Below are 25,971 nucleotides of genomic sequence, written 5' to 3' on the forward strand. Positions count from 1 at the left end.
CTGGTGTGTAGATCAAGAAATTGGAGGGACCGGCACTGTGGTGTAGCAGGTAGAGCCACCACCTGCAATGCCGGCATCCCATATGGGCGCTGGTTTGAGTCCCGGCTGCTCCACTTCCAATCCAGCTCTATGCTATGGCCTGGGAAATCAGTAGAAGACGGACCAAGTCCTTGGGTCCCTGAACCCACATGGGAGACCTGGAAGAAGCTCCTGGATCCTCGCTTTGGATCAGTGCAGCTCCAGCCATTGCGGTCATCTGGGGACTGAACCTGTGGATAGAAGACCTCTCTTTCTCTCTCTCTTTCTCTCTCTCTTTCTCTGTCTGCCTCTCCTCTCTCTGTATAACTCTGACTTTCAAGTAAATAAATAAATCTTTAAAAAAGGAAAGAAATTGGAAAGGCACCAAATAAATGAGCTATCAATACATCTCAAGGAAGTAGAAACACAACACCAAACCAAAACCAAAACTAGTAGGAGAAAAGAAATAATGAAATTAGAGAATGAAATCATCAAAATTGAAACCCCCCCCAAAAAAACAGAAAAGATCAGCAAAATGAAGAGCTTTTTTTTGAAAAAATAAACAAAATTACACACCATTGGCTCAACTAAGCAAAAAAAGGAGAGAGGAGATCCAAATCTATAAAATCAGAGAAGAAAAAGGAAATGTAACAACAGATACCACAGAAATAAAAAGAATCATCAGAAATTACTATAAAGAGCTATAAGCCAACAAACTGGGAAACCTAGAATAAAAGGAAATATTCCTGGACACATATAGCCTACCTAAATTGAGCCACGAAGACAAAGAAAACCTAAACAGACCCATTACCAACATGGAAACTGAATCAGTAATAAAGACCCTCCCAACAAATAAAATCCCAGGACCAGATGGCTTTACTGCTGAATTCTACCAGACCTTTAAAGAACTAACTTTACTTTTTCTCAAGTTATTCAAAACTAAAAGGAAGAGAATCCTCCCAAATTCTTTAAATGAAGCCAGCATCACCTTAATTCCTAAATCCAGAAAAACTGCAACAGAGAAAGGAACTACCAACCAATTTCCCTGATGAACATAGACACAAAAATTCTCAACAAAATTCTGGCCAATTGAATAGAGCAATACTTCAGAAAGATCATTCACCCAGAACAAGTGTGATTTATTCCTGGTATGCAAGGATGGTTCACCATTCACAAATCAATCGATGTGATACATCACATTAACAAACTGAAGAACAAAAACCATATGATTATCTCAACAGATGCAGAGAAAGCATTTGATAAAATGCAACACCCTTTCATAATGAAATTTTTTAGCAAATTGGGTATAGAAGGAACATTCCTCAAAACAATGAAGGCAATTTATTACAAACCCACAGCCAGTGTCCTATTGAATGGCTAAAAGTTGGAAGCATTTCTACTGAGATCCAGAACCAGACAAGGTTGCCCACTATCACCATTGCTGTTCAATATAGTCTTGGAATTTTCAGCCAGAGCCATTAGGCAAGAAAAATATATCGAAGGGATTAAAATTGGGGAAGAGGAAGTCAAGCTATCCCTATCTGCAGATGACATGATTCTATATATAGGGCATCCAAAAGACTCCACGACTCCACCAAGAGACTACTGGAACTCATAGAAGCATTTGATAAAGTAGCAGGATATAAAAATCAATACACAAAAATCAGCTTTTTTATACACAGACAATGCCACAGCTGAGAAAGAACTTCTAAGATCAACCCCATTCACAATAGGTACAAAAATTTAAATATCTTAGAATAAATTTAACTAAGGTTGTCAAAGATCTCTATGATGAGAATTAAAAAACTTTAAAGAAAGAAATAGAAGAAGACACACACACACAAATGGAAAAATCTTCCATGTTCATGGATTGGAAGAATCAATATCTTCAAAATGTATATTTGGGGCCAGTGCTGTGGCATAACGGGTTAACACCCTAGCCTGAAGCGCCATCATCCCATATGGGTGCCAGTTCGAGACCAGCTGCTCCACTTCTGATACAGCTCTCTGCTGTGGCCTGGGAAAGCAGTGGAAGATGGCCCAAGTCCTTGGGCCCCTGCACCAATGTGGGAGACCCGGAAGAGGCTCCTGGTTCCTGGCTTTGGGTCAGCAAAGCTCCAGCTGTTGCAGCCATTTGGGAAGTGAGCCATCAGATGGAAGACCTCTCTCTCGCTACCTCTATCTCTACCTCTGCCTCTACCTCTACCTCTCCTCTCTCTGTGTAACTCTTTCAAATCAATAAAATAAATCTTAAAAAAAGTTTATTCTTCCGAAAACAATTTACAGATTCAATGTGATACCTAATCAAAATACCAAAGACATTCTTCTTAGATCTAGAAAAAATGATGCTGAAAATCATATGGAAACACAGGAGACTCAAACTGCTAAAGCAATCTTATACAACAAAAACAAAGCCAGAGGTATTACAATACAAGATTTCAAGACATAATACAAGGCAGTTATAATCAAAACAGCCTGGACTGGTACAAAAACAGATGGATAGACCAATGGAACAGAATAGAAATGCAAAAAATCAATGCAAGCATCTACAACCAACTGATATTTGACCAAAGAGCTAAAACTAATCCCTGGAGCAAGGACAGTCTTAAAAAATGGAGCTGGGAAAACTGAATTTCCACATGCAAAAGTATGAAGTAGGACACTGACCTTACACCTTATACAAAAGTCCATTCAAAATTAATTAAAGACCTAAATCTCTGACCTATATCATCAAATTATTAGAGAACATTAGGGAAAACCTGCAAGACCTTGGCACAGGCAAGGAGTTCTTAGAAAAGACCACAAAGGCACAGACAATTATAGCCAAAATTAACAAATGGGATTACATCAAATTGTGAAGCTTCTGAGCTCCAAAAGAAACATACAGCAAAGTGAAGATGCAATCAAGAGAATGACAGAAATTATTTGCAAACAATGCAACTGATAAAGGATTAATAACTAGAACATATAAAGAGATCAAGAAACTCCACAACAATACAAACAACCCAGTTGGGAAATGGGCAAAGGATTTCAACATTTTTCAAGAGAGGAAATCCAAAAGGCCAACAGACACATGAAAAAATGCTCAGGATTGCTAGCTGTCAGGGAAATGCATGTAAAAACCACAATGAGGTTTCACCTCACCTCCGTTAGAATGGCTTTCATACAGTATTCAACAAACAACAAATTCTGGTGAGGATGTGGGGAAAAGGGTATCCTAATCCACTGTAAACTGGTAAAAACACTACAGAAGTCAGTCAGAAATCTGAATATAGTCCTACCATATGACTCAGCCATTCCACTCCTGGGATTTTACCCAAGGGAAATGAAATCAGCAAATAAAAGAGTTATCTTCACCCCCTTATTTATAGCAGCTCAATTTATAATAGCTAAGACAGATAATTACACAGTGGTAAAGAATGAAATACAGTCATTTGCAACAAAATGAATGAATGAAAACATCTTACTTAGTGAAATAATCCAACCACAAAGGGACAGATATCACATGTACTCCCTCATGTGTGATAAATAATCGAGCACCTAAAAGCAAATCTGTAGAAGTGAAATTGACACTTTGAGAATCTATAGTTTGTACAGCCCTTGTTCTAACTGTTGGGGAACAGTTTTTTTCTTAATGGAGAATGGGACTAGGAATGGGACAGGGAGGAGGTGGGGTGGAATGGGGGTGGGTGGGTGGGTATGATGGGAAGAATCACTATATTCTTAAAGTTGTACTTAGGAAATTTGTACTCATTAAATAAAAGGTTTCCTTGGGAAAAAAAGATATAGGGTCAGGACAGGGGTTTTGAAATTAAGCATCTGTATTTGAATCCTGGCTCCACCAATTACCCACCATGTGGCTTAAGTTAATTTACTTAACAACTTAAGTCTCAGTTTCGTCGTCTATAAAATGGGATTGATACAAGTAACTCCCTCATAGCATTATTGTGCAGATGAAATGTAAATGCAATTGTTCCTATTTTCCAGATTAGAAATTGCGTTTGAGAGAAATTAAATAACATGTCCAAAAATCACACAATTAGCAAATGGGGAAACCTGGAACTTCAACTTACATCTATCTTACTCTAAACACTATCACTATCTTACCTTTCCTTCTTTGACCAGATATATCTACATAGGATTACTTACACTGAGAGAAAAATAATAGAAAAATTTAGGTACTTTAAATATCTCCTACATACATCATCTTTTTGTCTACCCAATAATCCTATGAAGAAGTCATTTGCATCAATCTCATTTTACAGATGATGAAAGTGGGAATCAATTGTTAAGTAAATTAAGTTATACCACACAGTAGGTAAGTGGTGGAGTCAGAACTCAAATATAGGTCTGTTTTACTGAATAAAAAAATCCCCCTACCCTATAACATGGAAAGAAACAAAACATTAATAAGATGCCACTTGAGATACTTGCAACCCATATAGGAGTGTCTAGGTTTGAGTCCCGACTCTGTGATGGCTCAAGTACCAGAGTCCCTTACATCCATGTGGGAGACCTAGATTGGGTTTCTGGCTCTCAGCTTTGGTCCAGATCAAACTTGGTCTGTCTGTCTCTCTTCCTTTCAAGTAAATATTAAATAAATAGATAATATTTTGCTATGTGCTTAATTGACCCCTCACTGAAAATCCTATGTTTAGGTAAGCCCTAATCCTCAATGTTATGGTGTTTGGAGAGGGAGCCTGTGAGAGATAATTCAGTACAGAACTAGTCATGAGATTGAGGTCTTTCTGATGGGGTTAGTGCCTGAACAGACTCTGGAGAACTTGCTCTCTCTTTTCCTTGACTATGTGAGCACACGATGAGAAAGAATCCTTCTATAAGCTGGAAAGAGAGCTCTCACCAGAAACTAGCCATGCTGTCACTTTGATCTTGGGCATCTCAGGCTCCAGAACTATAAGAAATAAATTTCTGTTGTTTAAGCCACCCATTCTAGGATATTTTGTAATAACTTACTAGGACACATTTATTGTACAGTTATTACAGTTTCCCCTCTGTATCTGTCGTTTTCACATGAAACCATGAACAAATGAGCCTTCTCCCATTGCCTAACAGCAAGCATCTTGGGGTTCAATGACTTACTAACACCCCATCATAGTTCTTTGCATACCTGTTGCATAATAATTTGCCATCCCATACTAGTGGCTTTTGAAAAAAAAACTCCTGAGTTCTCTTTCCAGGATCCCTGTTAAAACTGGATAGAATCATCTACAGCCAGCCCTGTAATTGGAGCCTGTGCAAATCAGCACAGACTGACCACAGAGTTACTTTATGGTAATTATAATGTTAGATGACACACTTCTTATGACATCTCAGTATTCATCTCTGAACCTACAATGTATGTAAGGACATGATTCATCAACACACATCTGCCCCTATCACATTCTGTTGCTTTGTTTCATCCAATTTTGCCTGAATCACCCTAAGTCCATAAATTCCCAAACCTCTCTCTGTACCAGATTGATTTGGGCCTTGCTATGACTTGCTTCTTTCTCCTACAGGCCTGTAGTTAATAATAAATGCTCTCTTCCTCAGAAAAGGTAAATCCAATGTTTTTATAACAGCAATAGTGTGCATGTGAGCTGGGGGACCTGTCCAATAACACAGATTCATGGAATCAACCAACTGTGGATCAAAAATGCTCCAAGTCTCTTCAACAAATGATGCTAGGAAAACTGGATCTCTACATGCAGAAGTATGAAGCAAGATCCATATCTTACACCTTACACAAAAATCTATTCAAAATGGATCAAAGACCTAAATCTATGACCCAAGATCATCAAATTATTAGAAAACATTGGGGAAACCCTGCAAGACACTGGCATAAGCCAAGACTTCTTGGAAAAGATCCCAAAGGCATAGGCAATCAACGCAAAAATTGAAAAATGAGATTACATCAAATTGAGAAGCTTTTGTGCTGCAAAAGAAACACACAGCAAAGTGAAGAGGCAACCAACAGAATGGGAAAACTTATTTGCAAACTATAAAACTGATAAAGGATTAATAACCAGGATATATAAAGAAGTGAAGAAACTCAACAACAACAAAGCAAACAACCCAGTTAAGAAATGGGCAAAGAACTTACACAAGCATTTTCCAAATAAAGAAATCCTAGGGCTGGCGCTGTGGTGTAGCAGATAAAGTTGCCGTCTGCAGTGCCAGAATCTCTTATGGGTGCCAGTTTGAGTCTTGGCTGCTCCTCTTCTGATCCAGCTCTCTGCTATGGCCCGGGAAAGCAGTAGAAGATGGCCTAAGTCCTTCGGTCCCTGCACCCACATGGGAGATCCGGAAGAAACTCCTGGCCCATGGCTTCAGATTGGCACAGCTCCAGCTGTTGTAGCCAAATGGGGAGTGAACCAGTGGATGGAAGACAGCACACACTCCCACCTCTCCTTCTCTCTGTGTAACCCTTTCAAGTAAATAAATAAATATTTTAAAAAATTAAAATGAAAAGAAGAAATCCAAAAGGCCAACAGACACTTGAAAAAATGCTCAGGATCAGTAGCTGTCAAGGAAATGCAAATCAAAACCACAATCACATTTCACCTCACCCCTGCTAGAAGTCAACAGACAAGAAATGCTGGTGAGGATGTGGGGTAAAAGGTATCCTAATCCACTGCTGGTGGGAATGTAAACTGGTACAGCCACTGTGGAAGAGAGTATAGAGATAACTCAGAAACAGGAATATACACCTACCATATGACCCTGCCATCCCACTCCTGGGAATTTACCCAATAGAAATGAAATCAGAATGTGAAAGAGTTACCAATAAAAATATGCTTAGTGCTGTTAAATTTACAATAGCTGAGATATGGAATCAACCCAGATGCTCATCTACTGAAGACTGGAAAAATAAATTATCCAATATGTACACCATGGAATACTAAACAAGGTTAAAAAAATAAAATCCTGTCATTTGCAACAAAATGGATGCAAATGGAAAACATTATAGTTAGTGAAATAAGCCAGTCCCAAAGGATAAATACCATATGTTCTCCCTGATCTGTAATAACTAATAGAGCACCTAAATCTATAGCAGTGAAATTGACACTTTAAGATGTGATGACTTTGAATAACCCTTGCCTCGACTGTTGAGAACAGTGTTTTTTTTATACCATTTATTGAACTCTTAGTTGGTATAGAGTTAATCTTACGTGTATAAAGTTAATTGAAAATAGATCTTAGTAAAAATGGTAATGGGAATAGGAGAGGGAGGAGTAAGAAGGATAGGAACATAGATGAAAGTGAGGGTTGGGTGGGAAGAATCACTATGTTCCTAAAGTTGTGTTTATGAAATGCATGAAGTTTGTACACCATAAATAAAAGGTTTCTGGGAAAAAAAGACAAAACGTAAATTTGCTATACTTTCATCACTGTGCTGAACACATGTGAAAGCAGCAATTTGTAAGCATACTTTGCTGTAGCTTCCCATCATTTCCCAGATTCCCGGTCTCTCTCCAACACTCTTTGAGCACTATTCTCAATTTTTGTTTGTGTACTGTGTAGTTAGGCCTACACAGTTGTGTCTACACTATATATATTCAGACTTATTTGCCTTGTAATTATTTTCTAAACAATAAGTATAACAACACTATGTACATAGCATTAGTAATTATATACAATCTAGAGGTACCAATGCCATCTTACTATTTAAAGTGATCAGTTTAAGTTCATAACTGATCATAAAGATATGATAAAGTATCAAAGGGATTACATAAATAAGACCAAGTGTCTGCTAATAATAATAGATAGAATTATAAAGGAGGTAACAATTCAACATGGCAAGCAGGCCAGAAAGCAGACTCATAGAATGACAAATGCCCTAAACAGTATTCTGGCCTCAGAATCAGCCCTTAAGGCATTCAAATCTGGCTAAAAAGCCCATGAGAGCATTTAAGGCAAGGAAAGCCAAGACACTGTAGCAAAAAATGACCTAAATGAAAGATCTCTGTGAATGAGATCCTGGTGGAAAGAAGGGGCCATCAAAGGAGGTACCTTTCTCTGAAGGAAGGCGAGAACTTCCACTTTGATTATGGCCTTGTCTAAATAATGTCAGAGTTTGTGGACTCAAGAGGCTTCCATAGCCTTGGCAGCTCATGACAAGAGCCTCAGGTGATCACTGACATCATAAATAAGAGTGTCAATTGTTAAATCAACAACAGGAGTCACTGTGCACTTACTCCCCATGCAGGACCTCTGGCCTTAATGTGTTGTACGGTAAAACTAGTCTTCAAACAGTACTTTATACTTTGTGTGTCTATGCAAACTGTTGAAATCTTTACTTAGTATAGAGCTTATCTTCTATATATAAAGATAATTAAAATTATTTTAATGAAGAATGGGATGGGAGAGGGAGTAGGAGATGGGATGATTTGGGCGTGGGAGGGCGGATATGGGGAGAAGAACCACTATAATCCAAAAGTTGTACTTATGAAATTTATATTTATTAAATAAAAGCTTTATAAAAATTATGTATATATAATCCAGAGATGATTTAAAGTATTCAAGATTGGGTACACATTTTACTCAAGATTTGTTTTCATTTTGTTTTAAAGACAGAGAACCAGAGACAGACAGAGATCTCCCATCCACTGATTCACTCCCCAGATTTTGTGTGCTATGCCATTTTAGGTCAGGAACTTAAGCACATATGGATTTTGGTATCCAAAGGCCCTTAAATCAGTCTCCCATGGATACTAAGAGACTGTATAAACCAAGTACCATGCTAAACAAACCAATTACTGTGCAAAAATCTTTAGATGCATTATGTCAGTGAACTCTTACAACAATAATTTTGTGAGTAAATACTTTTATTATACCCATTCTACAAGTGAGGAAACTGAGCCTTAAGAATATGAACATGTCTGAGATCACATCAACAATTTAGTACTAGCACCAGAACTAAATAAAGTTCCACTCTATTTTTACTCCAAATTCAGAAATCCCACATTTTTGTACAGTATAATTTGGTGACTAACAAGATCACTGACTCTGGAGTCAGATTGCACTGGTTCCTATCTTTGTTTTCTCCTTATTAGCTGTGTGATTCCAGGCAAGTTGGTTACTATCTCTGGGCTTCAATCCCTTCTCTGAAAATGGAGTCATGGTGGAACCCACCAAAGTGTTAACAGATATAAAGTGCTTAGCACAGTGCTTGACAATAAGGTGCTATACTATATACTAGATAATGCATATTTTTATGTTATGATACTTGACAAGCACTGAATGTGTCCTTATTTTTTTATCATGCTAAATAAACACCAGAGGGGGAATAAAAGGTCCTGGACTTCATTTCCACACCCACTGGGTCAACATTTCAATCTTATCACATATGCCCTGTAGTCTCATTAAATCATCCCCATTTTCCAGTTGAGGAAACATATATAGAGGACATCTGTATATAATTGCAGAAGCAAAGAAAAGCAAATAACTGACTCAAATGTGTCTGAGGAATTGTATAGCAGTTTGCAGAGTATATAATAAATTTTCTGGATACATCCAGATGCACACAAGAAAATAATTCTACGACACAGAATTAATTTACATGCTTCACCTCAGAATAACACTTTTGAGACAAGCAAAATTATCTCTAATTTCCAAGTTATAAATTTCATTGTAAAGAGTTTAAGTAACTTAATAAAACAAGAAAGAATATATAAAATAAAAACAATAAAAATTTTAAACATAGAAAAGAATTTTGATAACATCAAAGCATGTGAAGAGAGGTCTATACTCAGATGATAACATAGTCTTATTTCAAGACTGATTCAAATCACAAGCATAAAGTTCTAAACGATAAACATAAAGTAATAAAAACATAATTATTACTCTCATCAAACACTCTCCTTTTAAAACTGCAAAATACTTCAAAATCCATTCTCTTCCCTTCCAAGGTATAATCTGAGAAATAAACACATACTTGTAAGTAGTAGTAAAGAAAACAGAGACAATTTTAAAAATAAAGCAGAGGGACTGTAATTAAGTGTTAATTAATATCCTACTATCACTTCAAACTTAACAAGTCTATTTTGAATTTTGCTATCATCTTTACCAAAGAAAAATGGTTGACGCAAATGAATTTCCTTTAGTAATACCCATAATGACAATTGTCACCTGAGAGTTTTTTTTTTTTTTCTATAGAGTATCAGCTCTTGGTTTCTCCTTTTACCCCATAGAAAGCCAACAAGTAAAGCCAAGAGTTACTATATTGAGTAGAGCTGTATATTGATGAAAGGGCATAATCACATGTGTCAAGAACTATTGGACATTCACATTCATTCATTCATTCAGTCAGCTTGAATGTAAAACTAACCACACTTACCCTGAATTACATCAGGAAATACTCTGATTCTGCTCTACACCAAATAATTCCTGCTTGGGCCTCTTAATTGTTGCTCAATGATTTAAGATGGGTTTGATTCATTAGTGCTGTTCTATTAAAGCATTAAGCAGGTTTAGAAACCTGCATCTCCTCTCTTGCCTTGTTGCACCCCAGCCTTTACTTGTAACCACTAGCTAACCCAACACAAACATCGTACAATCAAAATGATGTGAACTGTGGTTTAGGGGTAGAGATAGGGGGAGGTAGAAGATGATGGTAGAAAGGTTTTAGTTCTTATAGTTCAAAGGGTGACATTTGGATTTCTGCCATAAAGAGTCTTTAACTCAGCAGGAATATTGTTTTGATAAAGTTCTGTGCAAATGCTGGGGATGAAGAAACCATGCTCACAGACTCAAGTATATAACAAGGGAGGCTAAAACCAGAGCTGCACACAACATAGTAGCTTCTAGGGGGATTAATCTAGACTTGTCTCTCTGGGTCCAAATATACTCTGGGGAGAGCAGCACTGTCATGCTTGCAGAAGAGTAAAGACAGATTTATAATTTATGTAGATCCATGCAAATGAGCGTATGAGTGATTGTGCCAAGCATATCAAATCAAGGGCTTCAAAGGTTGGAATGGACTTTAAAAGGGCATCTAGTTCACCTTTCTATCTCTAGCCTGGATTATAACAAAATTATCTCAAAAAGTTAAAGCATTTGTTCCTTCTTTCTTAAAAAATTCTCCAGACAAAGAGATGGCACAAACAGTTGGTGACAGGTTCCAGTCTTATGCTTCTCATGCAAATGAATTAACCCTAATAGAGACAGGGTTACCATAGTAAATAATTTCCATTTCCATCACTTTGTGCAGTGAGCAGGGCAAACAAAGCTACCAACAAGAGGCCTTGCACATGGCATGCACAGCTGCTAACCAGCAAACAGATTATATGCATATTTAGCACAGAAAAGATGTTAAATCATGAAACAACCTACACATATACACAAACACAACACACCTCAAAGTAATGGACTAATAATACAGAAGGTAATCATTAGGATTATGTAGGAGCTGTTTATATTTATAATGTATAACTATGTAGCCTTTGTCTCAGGGTATATCCTTTGTTTAAAAAATGAGGCTGAGATCTTACTTGATTTTATAACAAAATCTAAATCTCATTGGAAAGACAGCCCCCATCATCCCAGTTCTATCTAAAGGCACTCTCAAAGCCACTCCTCCTAATGCATATGCACAGATTAAAATCTGATACGGTGGTGCAGTAGGCTAATCCTCTGTCTGTAGCATCCCATATGGGCACTGGTTCTAGTCCTGGCTGCTTCTCTTCAGATCCAGCTCTCTTCTATGTCCAAAGACCTTGGGCTACTGCAGTCTTGTAGGAGACCTGGAAGAAGCTCCTGGCCCCTGGTTCAGATCCGCCCAGCTCTGGCTGTTGCAGCTATTTGCAGAGTGACCCAGCAGATGGAAGACATTTCTCTCTGCCTCTCCCTCTCTCTGTAACTCTACCTCTCAAATAAATAATAAATAAAATCTTTAAAAAATCTATCCTAACACCTCTAAAGAAAAGAACCTGGGTGAGCTTTGTGGTACAGAAGTTAGGCTGCCTCTTGGGATGCTCTTATCCTATAATGGAGTGCCTGGATTCGGGTCTCAGTTCCACTTTCACTTCCAGCTTCCTGCTAATGTACACCCTGGGAGGCAGCAGATGACAGTTCAAGTAATAGGAGATACAGATTGCTTTCTGGGCTCCTGGCTTTGGGTAGTTAACCAGTGGATGTTAGACCTCTACTTCTCTCTGTATGTCTGTTTCTCTCTCTCTCTCTCTTTCTCCCTCTCTCTCTCTCTCAGTACCACAGCCTAGGTCAGTGTTGCTGCTTGATTTGTGGTCATCACTGTTGGTCCACTGTTCACCACTGAGATCACTATTCCCTTACCTCGCTAGTGTTCTGAAACAGTTGCCACCTTTTCCACTGACCATATTTCTTCGACCAGTGTTGTCTAAGAGCCTTAACACCACCACAACTGTTCTTTTCATATTCTGATCCTTGGTATTATTGCATCAGAACTCCCCCACTAGAATTTGTCTTCACCAGTTTGGCCTTGAACTGCCAGATCAGAGGCTTTTCCTCTCAAAACTGCTTTTCAATACATCAGTCTGAGGCAGTCTGAGGCAGATAGTCTTCACAAGTTGACACATAGTCTTCACAAAGTAGCCCTTTGAATCATACGTAGATTCAATTTCTTCTGTTGAGGCTGGCGCCGCGGCTCACTAGGCTAATCCTCTGCCTGTGGTGCCGGCACCCCGGGTTCTAGTCCCAGTTGGGATGCCGGATTCTGTCCCAGTTGCCCCTCTTCCAGGCCAGCTCTCTGCTGTGGCCCGGGAGTGCAGTGGAGGATGGCCCACGTGCTTGGGCCCCTGCACCCACATGGGAGACCAGGAGGAAGCACCTGGCTCCTGGCCTCGGACTGGCGCAGCACCGGGCGCAGTGGCCATTTGGGGAGTGAACCAACAGAAGGAAGACCTTTCTCTCTGTCTCTCTCTTACTGTCTATAATTCTCTCTCTGTCTTTCTCACTGTCTAACTCTGCCTTTCAAAAAAATTTTTTCTTCTATTGAGAGTATAGACCCAAGAGCTTCCCATAAGTTGTGGGAGAGATTTCTGTAAGGGGGTACCATGGTAAGTATTTGCTTAAATGTTCTCCTCTTCACAATATCCCTAGATTGGTACCCATAACTACTAACTCTGGTTAGGTCTAGGGTTGCCATTTGATCTTGTATTGATAGAAGTGTCTAATATGGTTACATATCAGAAACTCCCAGGAAATTATGAAAATGCATATTTCCAGGTCCTGATTCAGTCCTACTGATCAGAATAAATTTTTTTTAAAATGTAAGTTTTGTGTTATATCAGTGAAATCCACATTTTTGAGATTTGGTGATTATTTATAGCCCTTGTCTCTACTGATGAGGAACAGCAGTTTTTTTTTTCTTCTTACTATGTGTTGATCTATTTACTTAGTATAGGGTTCATCTTATGGGTATAAAGTAAACTGAAAATAGATCTTTGTAAAAATTAAGAGTGGGAATAGGAGAAGGAGGAGGAAGAATGGTTGGGGAATGGGCGGGAGAGAGGGCAGGGTGGGAAGTATCACTATGTTTTGTTTTTTTTTTTCTTGACAGATAGAGTTAGACAGTGAGAGAGAAAGAGAGACAGAGAGACAGAGAGAAAGGTCTTCCTTCCGTTAGTTCACCCCCCAAATGGCCGTTACGGCCTGTGCTGCACCGATCCGAAGCCAGGAGCCAAGTGTTTTTTCCTGGTCTCCCATGCGGGCACAAGGACCCAAGTACTTGGGCCATCCTCCACTGCCCTCCCAGGCCACAGCAGAGAGCTGGACTGGAAGAGGAGCAACCAGAACTAGAACCTGGCACCCATATGGGATGCTGGCACCACAGGCCACAGGCGGAGGATTAACCAAGTGAGCCACGGCACTGGCCCCACTATGTTCTTAAATCTTTATATATAAATTACAAAAAAATCTGTTTACCTTAAATAAAAAAAGTTAAAAAATAAATAAATAAAAAGGCTGAAGGAAGTTTCAGTTGCAGTTGTCTTTAGACTCTATGGGGCTTTGGTTCAGGCCATCCCTCCGTATGAAGATATCAAAATCTGTAAATGTAAATGATTAAGTGCCTTACATAAAATCATGTACACCCTCCTGTATATTTTAAATTGTTCCTAGATTACTATAACACATAATAAAATATAAAATGCTATGTAAACAGTCACAATACTGCATTGTTTATGGAATAATGACAAGAAAATGTGCATGTTTAGTACAAATATATTTTTTCTAATAGTTTTCAGCCATAGTTGGTTGAATTCATGATAGATAACTCATGGATATCAAGGAATATATTTTAAAAATTAGATAATTACTAAAATAACTTCATAAAACCTTTTAAAACCAAAGATCTATAGTAGCCACACAAACAACAAATTGAAAAAATCCACACCGAAATTATGAAGATATAGTATGGCATTTTTACTTTTCCTTGCCCTATCTTCTCCCTGTCATGACCTGGTTTGGGGTAAGTAGTGACTTAATTTCCAGTATCCTTCCAAAAACTGGAGAGTGCAGACCAGATCAAATTTACAACTTTCTTACCTGTCTGTAGGCTTCCTGAGAAGTCAGTCTTTATGTCACCTAACATGAATCTGAGTATAGGAAAAGACATATGAAAAAGAAGACTCCTAAAACCACAAGGAACTGCAGAACTGTGTAAGTCCAGAGGCAAGAGATTATGGGAAGAGGAATATAATAGAACCATTAAAGCCCAAGAAGAAGTAGGGGTGAGACCCTCAGGGAAATGAAAACATTAAAAAGTAGTCATATATACCAGGAAGTTGGTACAGAAACACACACATACATACACACAGGCAAGATGCATGTCCAGAAAGGAAAGCAAAGATCTTAAGGCTTCACAATCTACAAAGACTTGGAGAGGTGATTCTATTTTCAAAATCACATTGGTTAGCAGAAGATCACAAGGCATACAAAGAAATAAGAGAACAAGACCACTGAGAGAAAGAAAATAAAACTGCAGCAACTATCCCTGAAGAAACACAGGCTTTGGGCTTAGCAAATCAATACAATATAATAGCGATCTTAAACACACTAACATAGCTAAAGGAAAACATGTGAAGAGCACTAAAGAAAATCAGTAATAGAATATATGCAAAAAATGAGAGTGTTGTAGCTTACGCGCTGTGGAGTAGAGGGTAAAGCCACTGCCTGAGGCGCAGGCGTCCCATATAGGTACCAGTCCCAGCCCTGGCTGCTCCACTTTGGATCCAGCTCCCTGCTGATGTGCCTAGGAAAGCAGCAGAAGATGACCCAAGTCTTGAGACCTGCACCCACATGAGGGATCCAGAAGAAGCTCCTGGCCCCTGGCTCCTGGCTCCTGGCTCAGGCTTGGCCCAGTCCTGGTAGTTGCAGCCATTTGGAGAGTGAAACAGTAGATGGAAGATTCTCTGTAATTCTTTTACATAAATAAATAAACAAAAAATCTTTAATTAAAAAAATCTGGGAGTATCAACAAATTAACAGATACTCTTTTTTTTTTAAAGAATCAAAGATTCTAGAAGCTGAAAAGGATAGAATCACAAAATTGCTAACTTAACTAAAGGTGTTCAACAAAAGACTTTAACAGACAGTAGATATAATGAATGAACATAAAGACAGAAAACTGAACATTACGGATGTGAGGAGCGACAAGTAAAATGAATGATGAAAAGTGAGCAGAGTCAAAGGGACATCATCAAGTAAACCAACATACATTATATGAATCCCATAATTAGAACAGAGAGACATAGAGCTCACCTGAAGACATAGTAGCAAATCCTCCTAAATTAAAGAGAAAAACATGTATGTCTAAATGCAAGAAGGTCAGCAAACTCTAGGTAGGATAAAACTAGAGACCTAAACTGATACACACAATCATCTGTCAGAAGTTTAGGACAAAGAATTTGATAGCAGCAAGAGAAAAGTGACAACTCATGTACAGCATATCCTTTATAAAATTAGCAGTGGATTTATCAACAGCAACCTTTCAGGAGAGAACACAGTAGAATGAAATTTTTAAAGTGTGGAAAGAAAAATAACTTTCTTTTTTTTTAAAAAAAAAGATTTTATGTATTCATTTGTGAGGTAGAGCTATAGACAGTGAGAGGAAGAGACAGAGAGAAAGGTCTTTCTTCCATTGGCTCACTCCTCAAATAGCCGCAATGGCTGGAGCTGCGCCAATCCGAAGCCAGGAGCCAGGAGCCTCCTCCCGGTCTTTCACATGGGTGCAGGGGCACAAGCACCTGGGCCAATTTTCACTGCCATCCCAAGCCATAGCAGAGAGCTTAACTGGAAGAGGAGCAGCCGGGACCAGAACCGGCAGCCATATGGGATGCTGGTGCTGCAGACGGAGGATTAACCTACTGCACCATGGCGCTGACCCTAGGAAAAATAACTTTCAAATGAGAATTCTGTATCTGGAAACTCTGTCCTTAAAATGAAGACAAAATTAAAACATACTCAGATAAGCAAAGCTGAGAGATTTCTTTATAACTATATCTTCCCTACAAAATGCCAATTTTGTTCCTCTACATTGAAATGAAATGATCCATAAAGTGGAAGTGCCAGAGCTGTAAAAGTGTGTTTTGTATGTGCTTGAAATTAAGTTGGTATTGTATTAGACTATTATACTGTTTGTTGTTAAAAGTAATCCTCATGGTAACTACAAAGAACATATGTATAGAAAACGCAAAAAGGGATATGTTACTCCAAAACATAAGCTTAACATAAAAGATGAGAAAAAGGGAGGAAATGAAGGCCAAAATGTTATTATATACATTAAAAAATAACAAAATGTCAATATTAAGTATTTCCCTATAAGCATTAAAAGGGAATAGACTGGGGTGGGCATTGTGGCTCAGCAGGTTAAGCTGCTGTGGGTTAAGCTGCCACCTGTGATGCCACCAGCCCATATTTGAGCACTGGCAAACTATCCTTTTAATAGGGTGTTGACTATCATTTGATAGTGCTTTGTTGAGGAGTTTTGCATCAATATTAACAAAAGAAACTGGTCTGTGGTTTTCTACACTTTTCTTTATAGTGTCTGTCTGGCTTTGTTTCAGGTTAAAGCTGAACTCAGAATGAGTCGGGAAATGATCCCTCCTCATTATTTTTTTGGAAGTGCATAAGGAAGATGTATGTTAATTATTCTTATAATGTTTTATAAAATGTACCAGTGAAGCAAATCTGAGCCTGGGCTTTTGTTTCTTATGACTTTTTTTAAAACTTTTATTTAGTAAATATAAATTTCCAAAGTACAGCTTATGGATTACAATGGCTTTCCACCTCCCCATAACTTCCCTCCCACTCACACCCCTCCCATCTCCTGCTCCCTCTCCCATTCCATTCACATCAAGATTCATTTTCAATTATCTTTATATACAGAAGATCGATTCAGTATATATTAAGTAAAGATTTCATCAGTTTGCACTCACACAGGAACACAAAGTGTAAAATATTGTTTCAGTACTAGTTATAGCATTACTTCACATTGGACAACACACTAAGGACAGATTCCACATGAGAAGTAAGTACACAGTGATTCCTGTTGTTGACTTAACAAATTGACACTCTTGTTTATGGCGTCAGTAATCTCCCTAGGCTCTTGTCATGAGTTGCCAAGGCTATGGAAGCCTTTTGAGTTCACTGACTCTGATCATATTTAGACAAGGTTGTAGTCAAAGTGGAAGTTCTCTCCTCCCTTCAGAGAAAGGTACCTCCTTCTTTGACATTTTTGATTAGATTCTCTATCTCCTTACTAATACAATATCCCATATGAGTGCTAGTTCAAGTCCTGGCTGCTCTGATTCCAATCCAGCTCCCTGCTAATGTGTCTGGGAAATCAGCAAAAAGTGGCTCAAGTCTCTGGGCCCCTGCCACTCAAGTGGGAGACTTGCATGGAGTTCCCTCCTCCCAGTTTCAGCCTGTGGCCATTCGGGGAGTGAACTCTTTTTTTTTTTTTTTTTTAGATTTTATTTATTTATTTGAGAGATAGTTACAGACAGTGAGAGGAAGAGACAGAGAGAAAGGTCTTCGGTCCCTTGGTTCACTCCCCAGGGGCCCACAATGGCTGGAGTTGTGCCGATCTGAAGCCAGGAGCTTCTTCCCAGTCTCCCTTGCAGGTGCAGGGGCCCAAGGACTTGGGCCATCCTCCACTGTTTCCCAGGCCACAGCAGAGAGCTGGATTGGAAGAGGAGCAGCCAGGACTAGAACCTGGTGCCCATATGGGATGCTGGCGCTGCAGGCGGAGGATTAACCTATTGCACTATGGTGCCAGCCCTGAGGGAGTGAACTCTTACATGGAAGATACTCTCTCTCTCTTGCTCTCACTCTCTCTCTCTCTCTCTTGCTCTCACTCTCACTCTTCCTCTTTGTCACTCTGCCTTTAAAATAAATTAATTAATTTTAAAAAATTGGAAATAGAATAAACTCCTGAATCCAAAAGACACAGATTAACAGAATGGATGAAAAAAAAAAACAAAAACAAGAGTTAACTGTATTTTGTTTATAGGATAATCACTTTATTTTTTAAGATTTATTTATTTGAAAGACAGAGTCACAGAAAGACTTAGAGACAGAGAGAGGTTTTCCATCTGCTGATTCACTCCCCTGGTGGCCACAATGGCCGGAGCTGCGCTGATCCGAAGCCAGGAGCCAGGAGCTTCTTCTGTGTCTTCCATGTGGGTGCAGAGGCTCAAGGACTTGGGCGATCTTCTACTGCTATCCTAGGCTATAGCAGAGAGCTGGATTGGAAGTGGAGCAGCTGGGACTTGAACCAGTGTCCTTATGGGATGCTGGCACTTCAGGCCAGGGCTTTTAACCTGCTGTGCCACAGTGCTAGCCCCAGGGGAATTACTTTAGATCTAAGAATATGCATAAGTTAAAAGTGAAAGGAAACACTAGTCTATGTGAATATTAATCAAAAGGGAGGAGTGGCTATGCCAATAACAGATAAAAATATTTTTAGACAAAAATTATTCCAAGAAGACAAAAACATTATATAATCATAAATTCACCAAGAAAATATAAAAATTATAAACATACATGCAGTGAGCATCAGCACTCCTAAATATATGAGGCAAACACTAACATAACTGATGTGAGAAATGGATTGATCTACAATTCTACGTGGAGATTTCAATACTGCATTTTCTTTTTTTTTTTTTTTTTTTTTTTTTTTTTTTGACAGGCAGAGTGGACAGTGAGAGAGAGAGACAGAGAGAAAGGTCTTCCTTTTGCCGTTGGTTCACCCTCCAATGGCCGCCGCAGCCGGCGCGCTGCGGCCAGCGCACCACGCTGATCCGATGGCAGGAGCCAGGAGCCAGGTGCTTTTCCTGGTCTCCCATGGGGTGCAGGGCCCAAGCACCTGGGCCATCCTCCACTGCACTCCCGGGCCACAGCAGAGGGCTGGCCTGGAAGAGGGGCAACCGGGACAGAATCCGGCGCCCCGACCGGGACTAGAACCCGGTGTGCCGGCGCCGCTAGGCGGAGGATTAGCCTAGTGAGCCGCGGCGCCGGCCCTCAATACTGCATTTTCAAAAATAGAACATGAATAAGGAAACAGAGAACTTGAACAATATATAAATATACAGTATAAATAAATAGTATAAATATACAGACCTAGTATAAATATACAGAACATTCCACCTACCAAGAGCAGAATACATGTTTTCCAAGTGCAAATGGAATATTCCCTAAGATAGACCATGTGCTAAGGGGGTATTGTCCAGCTCTGGTGGTGTTAGTGGGTGCTAGAGAGCAGTAGCAGCAGCTTGGATCCAGCAGCAACAGAGGACATGCAACTCAATGGTAGCAGAGTGGCCAAGACCAGACCATGGCTGGAGGCAAAGTTCGGAAGGACAGTGGGAAGGCCAAGGCTAAGGCAGTGTCTCACTCACAGAGAGCTGGGCTACAATTTCCTGTGGGATGCATCCACAGACGCTTGAAGACTCACATCAGAAACCATGGAAGGTAGATACCACTGCTGCCGTGTACAGTGCTGCAATTGTGTAGCACCTTGCTGCTGAGGTCCTGGAGCTGGGAGGTAACTCCCAAGGATCTCAAAATAAAGTGCATCACTCCATGTCACTGTCAGTTTGCAATCTGCCATGATGAAAAACTGTATGCTCTTATCAAGGCTAGCATAGCTGGGGGTGGTGTGATCCCTCATATCCACAGATCTCTGATTGGAAGAAGGGACAGCAGAAAACTGCTTAGAGGGTTGTTTTATCCAATCCTCTTCCTGCCCGTCATGGTACTGTGACTGGGACAGAAGAAATATTGGGGATATATGGAATTTTTAAATACAAACAGAAAAACATAGACAATTACTGTAGAAATGATAAAAGAAACATTTGTATGTTCTCAGACTTGGAAGTTTGATAAAAGTCCTTTTTTATATGGTGACAGTTATATTGACTCGCTAAGTCTGTCCACATTTTATATAAAAATGGAACTGATAAACCATTTTATTAAAAAAAGACCATATGCTAGGCCACAAAACAAGTGTTAGCAAAGTTAAAAATATTGAAATAATACAAAGCATCTTTAATGAACATATGGAATAGAAATAGAAATCAATAGCAAAAGCAAAACTGGAAAATTTATAAATATATGTAAATTAAATAACATTTGAACAATCAATGGGTCAAAGAAATCAGAAGAAATTAGAATATGCTTCAGAGGCAAATGAAAATAAAAACAGAAGATACTAAAACTTATGGTTTGTAGTGACAGCAGTGCTAAGAGGAAAATTTATAGTTATAAATTCTTTCATTAAAAAAGAAGAAAATGGTGGATATTTGGGGCAGCATTAAGATTCTGCTTAGGATGCCCACATCTAACATTAGAGTCTAGTCTTTTGAGTCAAAGCTCTGATTCAGATCTAGCTTCCTATTGATATGCATCTTGGAAGGCAGACAGATAACAGCTCAAGAACATGGGTCTCTTTGGGACACTTCAAATGAGTTCCAGGCTCCTGTTTTCAAATCAGATCAGCTATGGCTATTGTGATCATTTTGAGAGTGGTTGAAAGATCGCTCTCTCTCTCCCTCCCGCTCTCCCTCCCTCCCTCCTTCCCTCGTTTCCTCCTTCTCTGCCTTTTCTTTTTTAACTTTTATTTAATGAATATAAATTTCCAAAGTACGACTTATGGATTACAATGGCTTCCCCCCCCATACCGTCCCTCCCACCCACAACCCTCCCCTTTCCCAATCCCTCTCCCCTTCCATTCACATCAAGATTCATTTTCGATTATCTTAATATACAGAAGATCGGCTTAGTATACATTAAGTAAGGATTTCAACAGTTTGCTCCCACACAGAAACATAAAGTGAAAAATAATAGATGATTTTTTTAAATGATGATGAAATCAGAGAAGACCTATTGTCATGTTTAATCCCAGTGAGAGTCAAGTTGGGAATTGATAATTTCTTTTTTTTTTTTTACAGAGGATCAGTTTAGTATGCATTAAGTAAAGATTTCAACAGTTTGCACCCACACAGGAACACAAAGTGTAAAGTACTGTTTGAGTACTCGTTATAGCATTAAATCTCAATGCACAGCACATTAAGGACAGAGATCCTACATGAGGAGTAAGTGCACAGTGACTCCTGTTGTTGACTTTACCAATTGACACTCCTGTCTATGGCATCAGTAATCTCCCTATGTTCCAGTCATGAGTTTCCAAGGCTATGGAAGCCCTCTGAGTTCTCCGACTCTTATCTTGTTTAGACAAGGTCATAGTCAAAGTGGAGGTTCTCTCCTCCCTTCAGAGAACGGTACCTCCTTCTTTGAAGACCTGTTCTTTCCACTGGGATCTCACTCACAGAGATCTTTTGCCAGAGTGTCTTGGCTTTCCATGCCTTAAGTGAATAAAATAAATAAAAATATATATTTTAAAAAGAAGCAAGATCTCAAGTAACCAAGCTGACTTTCTACCTTAAGAACTCTATAAAGAACAAAGTAAGTCCAAAGCCAGATGAAGAAAGGAAATAATAAAGATAAAAGTGGAGATAAATAAAACAGAGTATAGCAAAACAGTAAAGAAAATGAACAAAGACAAGAGTTGGTTCTTTGAAAACATCAATAAAATGAACAAATCTTTGGACTGACAAAGTAGAAACTGAAAAGATTTCCAACAATTAAAATCAGAAATTTAAAAAAGGGGACAATTTATTTTTATAGAAATAAATAGGATTATAAGAAAGCACTATGAATAACTGTACAGTAACAAATTGGATCATCTAAACAAAATGCAAAAATCCTTAGCAATACACAACCAATCGAGCCTGAATCATTAACAAATATAGTCTTAGTATAGCTGTAATTAGTAAGGAGATAGAGAATCTAATCAAAAACCTCACAAGAAACAAAAGCCCAGGCTCAGATTTGCTTCACTGGTACAGCATATAAAACATTATAAGAATAATTAACACACATCTTCCTCATGCACTTTCAAAAAATACAGAGGAGGGATCATTTTCAGACTCATTCTGAGTCCAGCTTTACCCTGAAACAAAGTCCAACAGACACTATAAAGAAAAGTGAAGAAAACCGCAGACCAATTTCCCTTATTAATATTGATGCAAAACTTCTCAACAAAACACTATCAAATGATAGTCAACACCCTATTAAAAGGATTCTATGCCAAGATCAACTAGGATTTACTCCCGGAATGCAAGGATGTTTCAAAATACAAAAATCCATCAATGTAATATAACAAGTGAGCAGAATACATATTTTGTAAAAGACACATAATCATCTCAGTTGATTCAGAGAGAACATCTGACAGAATCTAATATGTTTTCATGATAGAAGAAAAAAAACCTCAACAACCTGGGAATAAAAGGAAACTACTTCAACATAATAAGGCCACTGCCTTACATTGTTTTCTGTTGCTACAACAAAATGCCACATTCTGGGTAATGCACAAATAAAAGAGGTTCATTTGTCTCACATTTCTTGTGACTAGAAAGTCTAAGTAGCATGACATGGTGTCTGGAAATGGCCTCCCTGGCTATGTCACAACATGGCAGAGAAGCAGAAGGGAAATGGCCATGTACAGAAGGGTACAAGCACATGAAGTGGCCTCACTTTATGACAACACAGTCTCATGAGAACTAATCCAGTCCTGTGAGAACCACTCTAACCCCTTCTGACAGTGGTGTCCTCATGATTTAATAATCTCCCAGTGGGTTCCATCACCTCAATACCATTACACTGGGGACTAAGGTTTCAGCACATGAACCTTTGGGAGACCAACTATGTTTAAACCATAGCATTCCAAACATGACCCCCAAAATCCTTCTCATAGTGCAAAATGCATTCATTCCATGTCAATAGTCCCACGTGCCTTACCTCATGCCAGAACCAACTCAAAACTCTAATGTCTAAAGTCTCATCTGTGACTCCAGCCAAACTCATTCCAGCTGTGAACTTGAAAAATGGAAACAAGTTACATATTCTAAGACTCAATGAACACACAGGGAAATAATAAACATTCTTATTCCAAAGGGTAGAAATGGGCTGAAATAAAGGGGCCAAGGCCAAAATCCAACAGGGATGATATTACATTCTAAAGCTGAATAATAATCTCCCTTGACTCTGTGCCCAGCATTCTCTGTGCATTGGATCAAGAAGTGAGCCCCTAAAACCTTGGAAAACTCCACTTTCACAGCTTTGCTAGTAGTAATCCGTGTGGCTGTTCTCATATGCTGAAGTTGGGAGCCTGTGACTTTTTCAGGCTGGCATAAAATGCTGCTGGCTGTTCTACATTTCTGGAGCTCTGACTGCAGCTTCACGAACCCCATGGTTTCCCTAGGTATCACCCCAGTTGGGGTTCTTTATGGCATTTTCACACCTATGGAAGGCTTCTTCCTGATCTTCTAGCCCTTTCTTTGGAATTTCCAATGGAAGCCACCATGATATCAAAGCCTGCACATTCTGCAAGCCTACAGAATTTGTAACAAGGCCTGATGAAAGAAATTAAGGAAGACACCGATAAGTGGAAAGACACCTCTTATCTATGGATTAGGAGATTTGATATTTTTTAAATGATGTATTTATTTTATTTGAAAGACATAATGAAAGAGTAATGAGAGAGAGAGAGAGAGAGAGAGAGAGAGAGAATGAGAATGAATGAATGAATATGAGAATATCTTCCATCCAGGAGTTCATTTCCCAAATGACTGCAACAGCCAGGCCTGGATGAGGCTGAGGCCGATCTCCAGCTGGGTCTCACATGTGGATTGCAGGGGCCCAAGTACTAGCATAAATACAGACATACAAATGAATGGAATTAAAGAAAGCTTCCAAAAATAAACTCTCACATATATAGTCACATGTTTTTTGACACAAGTATCAAGATTACTTAATGGGAAAGAACAGTCTTACCAAATGGTTCTAAGAAAATGATATCCATTTGTAAAAAAGTGAATTTGGATCCTTATAGTATATACAAGTATTAACTAAGAATTGATCAAAGACCTAAATTTAAGATCTAAAATTATAAAACTCTTTAAAAGAAACATAAGTCAAATGTTTAACAACACTGGATTTGACAGTGATTTCTTGGACATTGACAACAAAGACACAAGCAACAATAATTTTTTAAAAAGGTAAATTGGGCTATATCAAAATTTAAAAACTTCTGTCTATCAAACAAACATTTAACAGAGTAAAATGACTATCTACAGAATGAGACAAAATATTTCCAAATTATGTATCAATTAAGGCTTAATATCCAAAATATAGAGAACTCCTCAAAATCAATATCAGGAAAATCTGATTTTTTAAATGGGCAAAGGACTTGGATAGACAATTCTGAAATGGTCAATAAGTACTTGAAAAGCTATTCAGTTTCACTAGTCATTAAATACAAATCAAAACCAGAGTGAGTTACCACTGTATACTTATTAGGATAACTATTCTAAAAAGAAAAGCAGAAAATGATATTAATGAGATATGGAAAAATTATAACTCTTGTGCAATGCTGAAATGAATGTAAGATGACAGAGACACTGAAAAACATGAGGGCAGTTCCTCAAAATAATTTTCAATATAACTCAAGTGAATCAAAAGCAAGGACTCAGCCAGATATTTGTACTTCAATGTTTATAGCAGCATTATCCTCAATAAGCATAAGGTAGAAATCACACTTAGATGGATAAATGGATAAATCAAATGTTTATATACATCCAATGCATATGCCTTAAATAGGAAGGAAATTCTAGCACATGACTATAACATAAACGAACCCTGAAGACATTATACTAAGTGATAAGCCTATTGCAAAAGGACAAATACTGTGTAATTTCATTTATATAAAGTATATAGACTGGTCAAACTTATGGAGCCAGAAAATAAAAACAGTTTCCTACAGCTATTGGGAGGAGAGAATGGGAAATTACTATTTAATGAACACAGAGTTTCACTATTGGAAGTTAAAAGTTTTAGAGATGGAGTGTGGTTTACAGCAGTGTGAATGTACCTTTTAAAAAATATGTGTTTATTTGAAAGAATGTCAGAGATAAAGGGGGAAAGAAAGAGAGACAGAGAGAAATCTTCCATCAGCTGTTTCACACTCCCTAAAAGGCTCCATTTGTCAGATCCGGACCCAGCTAAAGCCAGAAGCCAGGAACTCCATTTCTCCCTTGTCGATGGATAAGGCCTGCTTTCCTACATCAGCAGGGAGCTGTATCAGAAGAGGAGTACCCAAGCCTCGAACCAGCACTCCAACATGAGATGTCAGAATCACAAGTGGTGGCTTAACACTCTGGACCACAATGCCAGCCCCCAGTATGAGTGTACTTAATGCGACAGAACTGTGCACTTAATGACTGTTGAGGAGCAACTTGATATGTTATCCCTCTTAGTATTTTTTTTTGTTTGTTCTATTTAATACTTTTGGTTGAATGCTGTAATCAATACACAATTCTTCTTAAGTGCTGAAACTTAACTGAAAAGTGATCA

The 25,971-nt window shown here is 38.6% G+C and overlaps 1 pseudogene; it reads left to right on the forward strand.

Annotated features, from left to right (window-relative positions):
• Positions 1–19,834: 19,834 nt before the first annotated feature.
• On the forward strand, positions 19,835–20,263 carry LOC108178701 (histone H2A.V pseudogene; annotated as a pseudogene).
• The last annotated feature ends 5,708 nt before the right edge of the window (positions 20,264–25,971 follow it).

Source organism: Oryctolagus cuniculus, chromosome X (genome assembly GCF_051225735.1).
Source record: "Oryctolagus cuniculus isolate XC-2025 breed Fujian yellow rabbit chromosome X, ASM5122573v1, whole genome shotgun sequence".
In the NCBI taxonomy this organism is placed as follows: domain Eukaryota; kingdom Metazoa; phylum Chordata; class Mammalia; order Lagomorpha; family Leporidae; genus Oryctolagus; species Oryctolagus cuniculus.